The sequence below is a fragment of the Haematobia irritans genome, chromosome 1, assembly GCF_050003625.1.
Source record: "Haematobia irritans isolate KBUSLIRL chromosome 1, ASM5000362v1, whole genome shotgun sequence".
Taxonomy (NCBI): domain Eukaryota; kingdom Metazoa; phylum Arthropoda; class Insecta; order Diptera; family Muscidae; genus Haematobia; species Haematobia irritans.
The window spans coordinates 72,213,114-72,227,809 of NC_134397.1; the positions used below are offsets into that span (position 1 = coordinate 72,213,114).

The following is a 14,696-nucleotide window of genomic DNA, read 5'->3' on the forward strand; positions in this document are numbered from 1 at the left end:
GCGATAAATCATAAATAAACTTTTTCGAAGTTTCATTAAAATTGCTTCAGATTTAAACGTTTCCCATATTTTTTTACTAAGATTGTGCTCCACCCTAGTGCATTCGCCGACTTAAATTTTGAGTCTATAGATTTTGTAAAAGTCTATCAAATTCTGTCCAGAACCCGTGATATTTAAATGTATGTATTTCGGACAAACCTTTATATATAGGCCCCAACACATTTGACGGATGTGATATGGTATCGAAAATTTAGATCTACAAAGTGGTGCAGGGTATAATATAGTCGGCACCGCCCGACTTTAGACTTTCCTTACTTGTTTTTAATTTAAATTTTTTAATCACAGAATAGATTTATTTATTATTTAAAGAAGTCGAGACTTTTGTTCAAAATCGAAAATATCGAAATTCTTCTATGAAGGCCAAAATCTTTGGATCCAGATAAAAATTGTTTCGGTGTTACCATATCATCTATTAATTACGGCCAAATATAATTATTTTTAGATCCGTTGTAGTAAACTTAATTTAATAATTAAGTTAATTAAATTTTATGATAAATTTCAAACCAAATTACAGTTTGCATCTCCCCAATTGGATCCATTGAATTTGTCACAGCTAAAATTTCCGTTATATTAAACTGAAGTTTAATAATTTATTTATATTTTATCATAAATGTCAAACCAAATTTCTTTCTGTGTCTCTCCTTCCAGTTTGATTCATTCACTTTTTGTCACTATTAAAATTTTTCTTTAAGGAATGTCTTCAGGTATTTTTACGCAAGCGGAAATGCTGGCTGGCCCGAATTATTAATATTCTCACAGAGACGACTCATTATTCCACGAAGAGATGACGCTGTTTTACCAAAAAACATACATATATGCCTTCGAATCCGTATATGCCTGTTTTTATATTTTAAAATGTTCGTGAATACAACGTGAGCTATTTTTAACACTTGAATAACAATTCATACCTTCGATCATATTCAATATGATTTCAATGGGATGTCATCAATTACAAATACACCATCTATTAAAAGAACCGATAATAAAAATCCATAATAGGTTTTGGCTTATGGTTAATTTTATTTTGGGTGAAAAAGTCAAATAAATCAATCATAATAATAAACTTTGAATATCCATATCAGACATGGACATGCTATGCTATTCAGGAAATAGAATTGGATGAATTGAGTTGGCAATATTTGTAATTTACAAGATATTGAACATAATACCTAGTTTGGTGTTCAAATTATCTCTATGCCAAGTTTGCTAAACAAAGGTTAACAAACTAATAATGGATCCTCATATTTATGTATTTCCTACACATGTAGAAATCAATCGTACTGCAAACAAGTATATACGGTCGATCAGGTCGGCCAAGACGAATCTGTATATACCCTTCATCATAGACTGCGTAAAGAGTTCTACTCAAGACTGCCATCAAGAATCGAAAATTGACAACATTTTATACAGAAATAAAATTTTGAGAAAAAGTTCTGTACAAATAAAACTTTGCCAAAATATTTTATAGAAATAAAAGTTTGGCAACATTTTCTATAGAAATAAAATTTTGACACAGTTTTCTATGGGAATAAAATGTTGACAAAATTTTCTATAGAAATAAAATTTTGACAAAATTTTTGTACAAACAAAATGTTAACAATATTTGCTAAGAAAGGGAATTTTGACAAGGTTGTCTGTAGAAATAAAATTTTGACATAATTTTCTTTAGAAATAAAATTTTGAGAAAAATTTATACAGAAATAAAGTTTTGACCCGATTTTCTATAGAAATAAAATTTTCTATAGAAGTTAAATTATAGAAATAAAATTTTGACAAAATTTCCTATAGAAATAAAATTTTGACAAAATTTTTTATAGAAATAAAATATTGAGAAAGTTTTCTATAGAAATAAAATTTTGACAAAATTTTTTATAGAAATAAAAGTTTTACAAAATTTTCTATAGAAATAAAGATTTTGACAAAAATTTATATAGAAATAAAAATTTGACATTTTCTATAGAAATAAAATTTTGACAAAATTTTTTATAGAAATAATATTTCGACAAAAAATTTTATAGAAATAAAATTTTGACAAAGTTTTCTATAGAAATAAAATTTTGACAAAATTTCCGATAGATATAAAATTTTGACAGAACTTTCCAAAGAAATAAAATTTTCATAAAATTTTCTATAGAAATAAAATTTTGACAAAATTGGCAATATAAATAACATTTTGACAAAATTTTCTGTAGAAATAAAATTTTGACAAAACTTTCTTTATGAATAATTTTTTGACAATATTTCTTAAGGAATAGAATTTTGACAAAATTTTCTGCACAAATAAAATTTTGACACAATTTTGCGTAGATATAGAGTTTTGACAAAATTTTCTCTAGAAATAAAATTTTGAACAATTTCTCTATATAATAAATATCTCTATATATAGAACTTCAATTTTGAGAAAAGTTTCTATAGAAATAAAGTTCTGACTATAAAAATTGGCTATAAAAATAAAATTTTGACCAAATTTTCTGTAGAAATAAAATTTTGACAAAATTTTCTATAAAAAAAATATTGAGAAAAAATTCTTTATAAATAAAATTTTGACAACATTTTCTATAGAAATAAAATTTTGATAAAATTTTCTATAGAAATAATATTTTGTAAAATTTTTTTTTGAAATAAAATTTTGACAAAGTTTTCTATAGAAATAAAATATTGACAAAATTTTCTATAGAAATAAAATTTTGACAAAATTTTCTGTAGAAATAAAATTTTGACAATATGTCTTAAGAACTAAATTTTGACAAAATTGGCTATAAAAATAAAATTTTGACAACATTTTCTATAGAAATAAAATTTTGACAAAATTTTCTATAGAAATAAAATTTTAACAAAATTTACTATAGAAATGAAATTTTAACAAAATTTTCTATAGAAATAAAATTTGGACAAAATTTTCTATAGAAATAATTTTTTTACAAAATTTCCTATAGAAATAAAATTTTGACAAAATTTTCTATAGAAATAAAATTTTGACAAAGTTTTCTATACAAATAAAATTTTGGCAAAATTTTCTATAGAAATGAAATTTTGACAAAATTTTCTATAGAAATAAAATTTTGAACAATTTCTCTATATAATAAATATCTCTATATATAGAACTTCAATTTTGAGAAAATTTTCTATAGAAATAAAGTTTTGACTATAAAAATTGGCTATAAAAATAAAATTTTGACCAAATTTTCTGTAGAAATAAAATTTTGACAAAATTTTCTATAAAAAAAATATTGAGAAAAAATTCTTTATAAATAAAATTTTGACAACATTTTCTATAGAAATAAAATTTTGATAAAATTTTCTATAGAAATAATATTTTGTAAAATTTTTTTTTGAAATAAAATTTTGACAAAGTTTTCTATAGAAATAAAATATTGACAAAATTTTCTATAGAAATAAAATTTTGACAAAATTTTCTGTAGAAATAAAATTTTGACAATATGTCTTAAGAACTAAATTTTGACAAAATTGGCTATAAAAATAAAATTTTGACAACATTTTCTATAGAAATAAAATTTTGACAAAATTTTCTATAGAAATAAAATTTTAACAAAATTTACTATAGAAATGAAATTTTAACAAAATTTTCTATAGAAATAAAATTTGGACAAAATTTTCTATAGAAATAATTTTTTTACAAAATTTCCTATAGAAATAAAATTTTGACAAAATTTTCTATAGAAATAAAATTTTGACAAAGTTTTCTATACAAATAAAATTTTGGCAAAATTTTCTATAGAAATGAAATTTTGACAAAATTTTCTATAGAAATAAAATTTTGAACAATTTCTCTATATAATAAATATCTCTATATATAGAACTTCAATTTTGAGAAAATTTTCTATAGAAATAAAGTTTTGACTATAAAAATTGGCTATAAAAATAAAATTTTGACCAAATTTTCTGTAGAAATAAAATTTTGACAAAATTTTCTATAAAAAAAATATTGAGAAAAAATTCTTTATAAATAAAATTTTGACAACATTTTCTATAGAAATAAAATTTTGATAAAATTTTCTATAGAAATAATATTTTGTAAATTTTTTTTTTGAAATAAAATTTTGACAAAGTTTTCTATAGAAATAAAATATTGACAAAATTTTCTATAGAAATAAAATTTTGACAAAATTTTCTGTAGAAATAAAATTTTGACAATATGTCTTAAGAACTAAATTTTGACAAAATTGGCTATAAAAATAAAATTTTGACAACATTTTCTATAGAAATAAAATTTTGACAAAATTTTCTATAGAAATAAAATTTTAACAAAATTTACTATAGAAATGAAATTTTAACAAAATTTTCTATAGAAATAAAATTTGGACAAAATTTTCTATAGAAATAATTTTTTTACAAAATTTCCTATAGAAATAAAATTTTGACAAAATTTTCTATACAAATAAAATTTTGACAAAGTTTTCTATACAAATAAAATTTTGACAAAATTTTCTATAGAAATGAAATTTTGACAAAATTTTCTATAGAAATAAAATTTTGAACAATTTCTCTATATAATAAATATCTCTATATATAGAACTTCAATTTTGAGAAAAGTTTCTATAGAAATAAAGTTTTGACTATAAAAATTGGCTATAAAAATAAAATTTTGACCAAATTTTCTGTAGAAATAAAATTTTGACAAAATTTTCTATAAAAAAAATATTGAGAAAAAATTCTTTATAAATAAAATTTTGACAACATTTTCTATAGAAATAAAATTTTGATAAAATTTTCTATAGAAATAATATTTTGTAAAATTTTTTTTTGAAATAAAATTTTGACAAAGTTTTCTATAGAAATAAAATATTGACAAAATTTTTTATAGAAATAACATTTTGACAATATTTCTTAAGAAATAGAAAATTTTGACAAAATTTTCTATAGAAATAAAATTTTGACAATATGTCTTAAGAACTAAATTTTGACAAAATTGGCTATAAAAATAAAATTTTGACAACATTTTCTATAGAAATAAAATTTTGACAAAATTTTCTATAGAAATAAAATTTTAACAAAATTTACTATAGAAATGAAATTTTAACAAAATTTTCTATAGAAATAAAATTTGGACAAAATTTTCTATAGAAATAAATTTTTTACAAAATTTCCTATAGAAATAAAATTTTGACAAAATTTTCTATAGAAATAAAATTTGACAAAATTTTCTATAGAAATAAAATTTTGACAAAATTTTCTATAGAATTAAAATTTTGACAAAATTTTTTATAGAAATAAAATTTTTACAAAATTTTCTATAGAAATAAAATTTGACAAAATTTTCTATACAAATAAAATTTTGACAAAGTTTTCTATACAAATAAAATTTTGACAAAATTTTCTATAGAAATGAAATTTTGACAAAATTTTCTTGAGAAATAAAATTTTGACAAAGTTTTCTATAGAAACAAAATTTTGACAAAATTTTCTACTGAAATAAAATTTTATATAGAAATGAAATTTTAAATTTTTTCTGTAGAATAAAATTTTGACAAAATTTTCTATAGAAATAAAATTTTGATAAAATTTTCTATAGAAATAAAATTGTGACAAAATTTTATGTAGAAATGAAATTTTAAAATTTTTTCTATAGAAATAAAATTTTGACGAAATTTTCTATAAAAATAAAATTTTGACAAAGTTTTCTATAGAAATAAAATTTTGACAAAATTTTCTATAGAAATAAAATTTTGACAAAAATTTCTATAGAAATAAAATTTTGACAAAATTTTCTATAGAAATAAAATTTTTACAAAATTATTTATAGAAATAAAATTTTGACAAAGTTTTCTGTTGAAATAAAATTTAGACAGTATATCTTAAGACATAGAATTTTGACAAAATTTTCTCTAGAAATAAAATTTTGAACAATTTTTCTATCCATTTTTTTCTATATATAGAACTACAATTTTGAGAAAAATTTCTATAGAAATAAAATTTTGACAAAATTTTCTATAGAAAAAAAAATATTGAGAAAAATTTCTTTAGAAATAAAATTTTGACAACATTATCTATAGAATAAAAATTTTGACAAAATTTTCTATAGAAATAATATTTTGACAAAATTTTCTATAGAAATAAAATTTTAACAAAATATTCTATAAAAATAAAATTTTGCAAAAATTTTCTATAGAAATGAAATTTTGACAAAATTTTCTATAGAAATAAAATTTTGACCAAATTTTCTGTAGAAGAAAAACTTTGACAAAATGCGTCCATTCATCTTCTATAGAAATAATATTTTGACAACAAATTTTATAGAAATAAAATTTTGACAAAATTTTCTGTAGAAATAAAATTTGACAATATTTCTTAAGAAATAGACTTTTGAAAATATTGAGAAAAATGTCTTTAGAAATAAAATATTTAGAAAAACTTCTTTAGAAATAAAATTTTGCAAAAATTTTCTATAGAAATAAAATTTTGACAAAATTTTCTATAGAAATAAAATTTTGACAAAATTTTCTATAGAAATAAAATTTTTACAAAATTTTCTATAAAAATAAAATTTTGCAAAAATTTTCTATAGAAATGAAATTTTGACAAAATTTTCTATAGATATAAAATTTTGATTAAATATTCTGTAGAAATAAAATTTTGACAAAATGCGTGCATTCATCAAACTCGGCCAAAAGTAGTGATCAGTAACAAAGATATTGTCCCAAGGTCTCATCATCCTCAAAACATGCCCTACACGCATCATCTTCTGCTGATCCTATTCGGCAAAGATGTGCTCTCGGTTCTAGGTACCCGTCATTATTCCCCTGGCCCTCCTGGTTGTCGTTCTACTCTCCTTGAGTAGGTATCCAGTCTTTTTATACCCTGTGCCACACTGTGGAACGTGGTATTATAAGTGTCAGATAGACCCCAGCAAAAAAAATGGAAGTTCTTCTAAAGGCACTACTTTAAAGGCACTTCCAGAAGATGCTCTCCAAAAGATTATGTTTATTTGAACTACACAAGAAGTTCTTTTGATTCAATTTTTTAAAACTCCCTTTTTTCATATCTTTAATAAGAAATTTTAAATTATTTTGTTTCATATAGATTAAAAAGAGAGTAAGAATTAATAAAATGATACAAACTATTTAAATTTTGTCGAAAAAAAAATTTTAATCCATTCTAGAAAAATTGCAAATTTTTTCAAATATTTAAGGTCAAACGTTTTAGACAAGCGTTAGAATGCATTAAAAATCATAAAAAAATTTAAAAATTATGTATTTGGCAAAATATGACACAATTTTATAATTCACTTCCGAAACATTGAATTCGGACCACACCTTAAGAAGTGATGCAAATTCAGCGCAACGGATGTTGAAATGGTGGACATCCGTCCTATGACAAGCCCATGTAAAATTCATCGCTTCTGCGTCACTTTGGCACCACTTTCGGATCCAAAAAGAACATTTTCACTACTTTTTTGGCGACTCTTTTTTGCTGGGGACACATAGTGTCATTAATGCTCAGGGTCGCCCCAGAGTCGCCATGTCCTTCCGTATGTTTGTGAAGACATTTTTGCAAAAAATTTAGGTCGCAGTTTTGGTGCAATCAACTTCAAATTGAGCACAAGTATCCAGAATAGAACCGTAGTGATTTCGGAAGAAATCGGTTCACATTTAGATATATCTGAAATATATATCTTTCGCCCGACTAGAACTCATTTGATCACAGAGACTATATTTTTACTCTGATTTACTTGAGACTTTGCACAAGAAGTAGAATTAACTATGCATGTGAAATTTGGTTGAAATCAGTGCAGATTTTCTTAAATTAGCTCCAATATATTTTTCCGCTTTGGACAGAATTGCCCAAAATACGCACATTTTCTTCCATGTAAAATCGATGTTATCGGTGTAGGGTATATTATAGTCGGTCCCACCTGACCTATGACTTTTTTACTTATTTTACTTTTATTTTTTTATATATAAGTTCACAATTATTTATTAAACAAAAATACCAGGTCTTTTTCCATGTTGGAAATCTCAAAATGTGAAATACAATTTTGGCTCAATTTGCACACTAGGTAGTTCATTTTTCTCATAGTACCGTGCTTGTTGTTGTTGTTGTTGTTTTTTTTAATACTGAACTTTGACTCTGTTTAAGACCCAAAAAACCTGAATCTATTTTTTAATTTGTTCTAATTTTGTACGGAAAATATTCACCATAAAGCTGTGATGATTCAAATCCATAACTCCAAGCTAGACAAAAATTTATTCCAAAAATGGTCCAATTATTTTGATGTTAATAAAATCACAATTTTTTCTAAAAAATTTCAAATATGTAGTAGATTTATTACTCACTTTTTATATTACCTTTTATAATTAACGCTTTTCGATTGATGCCGCTTAATTCGATGGAAATCACTTTTTTTTCACTAGAGATCGATATGTTTTTAATTAATTTCGTTTTATTATTTTCCTTTTTTTTATATTAAAAAAAATTATTCAGTTTCTTTTTTATTAAAAAAAAAACCATATTAATAGAGGGGGTCCGTTGAACTGTGTTTCAATACTGATTGGTAATTTTTAATATTTCATAGAGCATCACAGGTCTTTCTAAATTTGAATTATTGAAATCTAAAAGACTTAATTTAATGGACAAAATGGTGACACATCTTAATACTTTGAGCCCAAAAACAAATGTGGGGATTTTTTTTCACATAAATGTAAATTTTTTGTTTTTAAATTAAAAATTCAAAATGCATGACTAACAGCTAAAATCAATTTTTCTGATAATTCTATCTTGATCACTAATCACAAAAACATCACTTCACACATACAATGTTTCATTGATTAAAATTTTATTTTTGTTTTTAATTCGCAAATTAGACTAAACCTTCATCGGTGACAGTCTACAATAAATTTATTTGTATTAAAAAAAATTTATAATTTTTTTTCGAAATGTTAGCATTATTGTTACATCCGTTTTTGTGTAAGAAAATGAATGTGTTATCGAAATTCTACCATATTTTGTTGCACAATTTCATTTCCTTTAATTTATTTTAAGGTGACTGCCTTAAAAAAATTCACCAACACCCTCTTCTTGTACGTGTAATTTCATTAACATTTTCTATTTGTTGTTCTATAAAATTCTAAACGAAACTTTAAACAAAGCTCTGAAAAGTATGGAGATGGATCCAATCCGTTCATTAGAAAGTTACATCACATAGTTTTTTGTGAAACCGAAATTATTATTTTTTTTTTTTGTGGGAATAATTTCTGTTGTGAATTTAATACCGGTGAGGTTTGGCGTAATTCTAACAAATGGACAAGAAACGCACGTCTGTGCTGTGTAAAGATTTCACATTGGACTGACTGCAGCCATGAGGCGAACAAAGTAAATATTTAAATACAAAACACCGAACGGACCATGGCGGGCAACGCAAGCCAAGGTAAGATCCAACCTGACCAACAGAATATACAGTGACCAGGTAAGTAGCCAGTAGCGGCAGCCAATTAGTCACATTCAGCACCAACATCGTTTATTCTCTTTAATAAAAGTTGGGCCAACAGAATAAGAAGAGAAACACATGGAGAGCAGTTTACACAGTGAGACCAATGAATGAAATCCCACCAGATACTGGAAATGTATACTAATCAATTTTGGAGAAACAAAAATAAACTATACTGAGATCCTCAAAGAGAGCCTGCCATCTTCTCTCTTTTAAAAATGTTATACGTAGAGAATCTGTGTTAGCATCGTTAGCAATTTCTAAGAGAAATGCTTTTCATTTTCTTCAGAAATATTTCCCCAAATTTGTAAGAAGTCAATAAAAGTGCAAGTGGAAATGTGGGCCAACTAAAACGAGAAACACATGGTGAGTGGTTTTCATAGAGAGCATGGACATGAAAAAGAAGAGAAATACAACAAAACACTGAAAATGTTTCTACTAATTCATTTGGGGTAACTAATCCTCCAAGAGCAACGATAAAGAGAGCATTTTATGTGCTCTCTTAAATACATTCAATATTGAGATGCTTTGGTAGCAATCTGTAGCAATTTCTAAGAAATTTCCTAAAGAGAAAGCATTTCCTTTTCTCTTCAAAAATATTTCCCAAAATTTCTATAACAAAAAAAAATATCAAATCAATAAAAATGCAATCAATAAAATGTGTTAACAATTTTTTTTTCTTCAAATCAAAATATTTAAGAAAACAAAATCATTTGCCTATTTAAATAGTCTCATTACTACAAAAGAAATCCCCTTTTGAAAATGAAAAACAATTCTCTGGAATTGTTTTTCTGCAGTTTTTTTTTTTTTTTTGAAATGATTATTTATCGAAATGTGCATTTGTATGGTTTTTCTTGAAAGCAGAAAACCACCAATATTGATTTGTTTTCAACAAGAATTTTTGAATGCATAAATTTTCAAAATAAAAACAATTAATTTTTATTACAAATATTTGTGAATAATTTTTCATGGGAAATAATTTAAATTTGTTTACAACTATCAGACATAAACAAAGCGATAGATGGAGCATAGATAAATGTGGGAAAAGGTTAGTAACGGATAATTAGTTAATTATAATTAATTTATAGAATTTGTTTTTATATTAATCTAAAGAAATAATACAACTCAAATTTGTTATACCCTAAACCACATAATGGTCAGGGTATAATAAGTTTGATCGGCCAAAAAATGTGCCTACCAGAAATATTGATTTTAGACCCCATAAAATATATACTGATCGACTCAGAATCACCTCCTGAGTCGATCTAGCGCTTGGTGTCCGTCCGTCCGTCCGTTCGTCCGTCTGTCCATGTATTTGTTGTTCTCAGGATTCCGGTCGCAATTATTAACCGATTTGGATGAAATTTGGTACGCTATTGAATTTGGAAGAAATCAGATCAAATTTAGATATAGCTACCATATATATGTATCGCCCGATTTCGACAAATGGAGTCACGTTGCGCTTTTTTACAAACCGATCGTCATCAAATTTTGCACATAGTAAGCTTTTTCATCACCCTTTAAGTCTGCAAAATTTCATCGAAATCGGTTCAGATTTATATATAGCTCCCATATATATGTATCGCCCGATTTTCCCAAATTTGGCCATAAAAAACTTATTTATTAAGAGATCTTACTCAAACTTGGCTTACTCTAATTTTTTATGGTACTGACAATATGTGCCAAAAATGATCGAAATCGGTTCAGATTTAGATATAGCTCCCACATATATGTATCGCCCGATTTTCCCAAATTTGGCCGTAAAACCCTTATTTATCAACCGATAGTGCTCAAAGTTGGCTAAATATAATCTTCTATACCTCTAACTGTATGTGCGCAATTAGATTTAGATATAGCTCTCATATATATGTATCGCCCGATTTGGTCAAATTTGGCCGTAACACCCTTATTTATCAACCGATTGTACTCAAAGTTGGCTAAATGTAATCTTCTATAGCTCTAACTGTATGTGCGAAATTTCATCGAAATCGGTTCAAATTGAGATATAGCTCCCATATATATGTATCGCCCGATTTTGCCAAACTTGGCCGTAAAACCCTTATTTATCAACCGATCGTAACCAAGGTTGGCTAAATGTAATCTTCTATAGCACTAACTGTATGTGCAAAATTTCATCAAAATCGGTTCAAATTGAGATATAGCTCCCATATATATGTATCGCCCGATTTTGAAAAATTTGCCCCTAATAACCTTATTTTTGACCATAGGGGCCTCATTTATTAACTGATCGTACTCAACTTTTACACAAAGTGACCTTCTGTGGTATCAATCATATCTGCAAAATATTATACAAATTGGTTCAGATTTAGATATAGGTCCCATGTATATGCATCGCTCGATTTTGACCATAATACTCTTATTTATTAACCTATGTTATTCAAATTTCAAATTTTTATGTACTAGCTGCTCGTATTTAGACTTACACACATGCTTATGTTTACTAATTCCGTAGGGGTGGTTTAGGGTATGATATAGTCGGCCCCGCCCGACTTTCTACTTTACTCACTTGTTTTAGATATAATTTTAATATTTAAATTAATTTAATTTAGATTATTTGAATGTAATGTTTTTAAAATTAAAAGTAGACGATAAAAAGCTGTACGCACCATTGGTTACATAATTGTGTACTTAACTTTCCTTTAGTGTTGATTGCACAATTTATTTTCTTACCTGCAAAGAAATAAAAGGTAAATGGGATTTTTAAAATATATATTAAAAGAATTCACATTTCGCTCTACATATAAAATAATTAAATTATTGTCGTTTATTTCATTCATAAAAATGATTTATTTGTATCACACTCTAGGAGTATTTCTGTTGCATGTTTGTAAGAGCTTTGTGTGTTAGTGGTAGTCTCTGTTTAATAACAGAGAAGTTTACATTGAGGCTTTATCTTCCAGCTATGGTGTTTCTCTTTCTCTCTCTGTAGGACCATGGCTAGTCCAATTAGATGTTTGTTTGTACATTTTAACATTTCAGATTGTTCTGTATGACAGATATTGAGGTATGTTTGGTAGACATTCAAATTCGTAATATCTGATAAGTTAACCTGGTTTCTTGTTGACAAAATGTGAATGAATTTGTCTATGCATCAGTTTTTTGGGTATTGCATCAATTCGCATACACCCTTGAACGCATCCTATAAAACTGACACCAAATGATCAGTAACGCAATGCTGAGTAACATATTGCGTGTGTGACCTTGAAGATTTTTAAAACTATAATAAAATGAAGCTGAAACATATGGACACACACAAATACACGCATTCAACCATTAAAAAAAAAAGAAATATTCAATTTTAAAACCAAAAACGAAATCATAATAAAAAATACACGCCCCAAAAGTCAAGTAAAAAAAAAACAAAAAAGAAACACAACATCTAATCAGATATAAAGAAAACATTTCACTTGAATGCTCACCGATGGATACCAGCGATCTGATGTGGGCCTCGTTTCGTTTTTTTTTTTCAAAATTTAGTTTTATGTGTCAGACGTATAGACGTTCGGTTTGCCTAGTCGTCCTCACGTCTGTCAGTGAAATAGAAAGCAATAACATTTCTTATGCTACGGTCAGTGCGTATGGAACAACTATTGGCATATGTTTGATTACAGTCAGTTTCTTCAGTCTTCTTCTCTTCCATTTCTCAATATCATATGAAATTGAAATCCATTGGCAAATTTCAAACATATCCAACAAAAGTTGATCGAAAACTAAAAACAAAAATTCGCAATGTGAATCTTGAGTCAAACAAATCGAATTGATATGCCATTCTAACTGACTCATGGTCTATATAACATGAATAAGAAAAATCCACAACAACTGTGTTATAGCGCCAATATTTAAATTAATCGAAACTAAAAAAAAGTAGTTTTCTATTCTATGTGTGACGTAGGTAACGCATCATGGCAACGTAGGTGAGTAAGATTGGCCAAGGTAAAAATTGAATTGAACCAATCATCAGCACATGTTTTGATAATCAGGAACACTGTAGAGAGGCTTAACAATGATCTTAACCGTGCATTTAATTGGGCGAAGGCTAACGGATTATTGCTGAACCCTACAAAATCGAAATGCCTTATAATACACAGGAACAATAAGATGGGCGCTAAATAGCTTTGGACCATTCAAATCCCCTGGACCTGATGGAATTACTCCGGCGGAGTTACAAGCTGTAACTGACAAAATTATCCCCTGGTTGTCGGTGATATATAAAGGATGTATCAACTTATCATATATCCCAGGAAAGTGGAGGGAAACAAAAGTCGTCTTCATACCTAAAGCGGGAAAAGCCTCTCACTCGAGGGCGAAGGATTTCCGACCAATCAGCTTATCCTCATTCCTACTTAAGACTCTGGAGAGGATGATAGATATTTATCTTAGAACTAGCATCGATTCAAGTTTGTTCTCGAAACGACAGCATGCATACTCGAAGGGCAGGTCTACTGAGACCGCACTACATGAACTAGTCAGCTTTATTGAAAGCTCACTATCTGTCAAAGAATACACAATCATGGCGTTTGTAGACATCGAAGGGGCGTTCAATAATGTCCATCCGAGCTCGATATTAAATGGACTGACAACTCTGAATGTTGATCCATGTATACTCAGGCTGTTAGACGAACTGCTAATGAAGAGACGTATTTCAGCCACACTAGGACAAGCAAACATACAAAAGTATGTGAACAGAGGCACTCCCCAAGGAGGAGTTCTATCACCTCTTCTTTGGAATGTTGCTATAAATAGCCTTCTGGTTACTCTAGAAAAAGAAAGGATAAAAGTGGTGGCATACGCAGATGATGTAGCTCTGGCAGTCAGGGGAAAATTCCCATCCACAATCAGAGATATTATTCAGAGGGCCCTCCGGATGACTGAAAAATGGGCGAAAGACAACGGTCTTGGGGTAAATCCCGCAAAGACAGAATTAGTCATGTACTGCAAGGATCGCAAAACTCCCACGGTTAGGCCTATTTCCTTAGGGGGTATTGAAATTCCCTTTGGTGATTGTGCAAAATACCTTGGCGTTATTTTGGACAGGAAGCTGAACTTTAAGCTTAATATTGAAGAAAGGGCGAGGAAGGCAACTGTAGCTTTGTACTCGTGCAAAAAGGCAATAGGAAAAAAGTGGGGACTAAAACCAAAAATTGTGCATTGGCTATACACGGCAGTGGTT

At 26.9% G+C, this 14,696-nt stretch overlaps 1 protein-coding gene and 1 long non-coding RNA gene across 6 annotated transcripts in view; one reads left to right on the forward strand and one right to left on the reverse strand.

Moving 5' to 3' along the window:
- The window catches only part of AdamTS-A (ADAM metallopeptidase with thrombospondin type 1 motif A), a 432,888-nt gene that overhangs the window by 115,138 nt on the left and 303,054 nt on the right, over positions 1-14,696 (reverse strand). The window contains exon 1 of one of the 5 annotated variants that reach the window (XM_075290742.1): positions 8,355-8,472. The exons of the other annotated variants lie outside the window; for them this stretch is intronic. The gene's annotated coding sequence lies outside the window, so the exon portion shown is untranslated. Of the gene's footprint in view, positions 1-8,354; positions 8,473-14,696 lie in introns of those variants that run through there. 5 annotated transcript variants of the gene reach the window in all.
- LOC142221162 (uncharacterized) lies at positions 9,045-10,164 on the forward strand. Its single transcript, XR_012717961.1, has 2 exons — positions 9,045-9,484; positions 9,555-10,164. It is a non-coding gene; the product is annotated as an uncharacterized LOC142221162 (long non-coding RNA).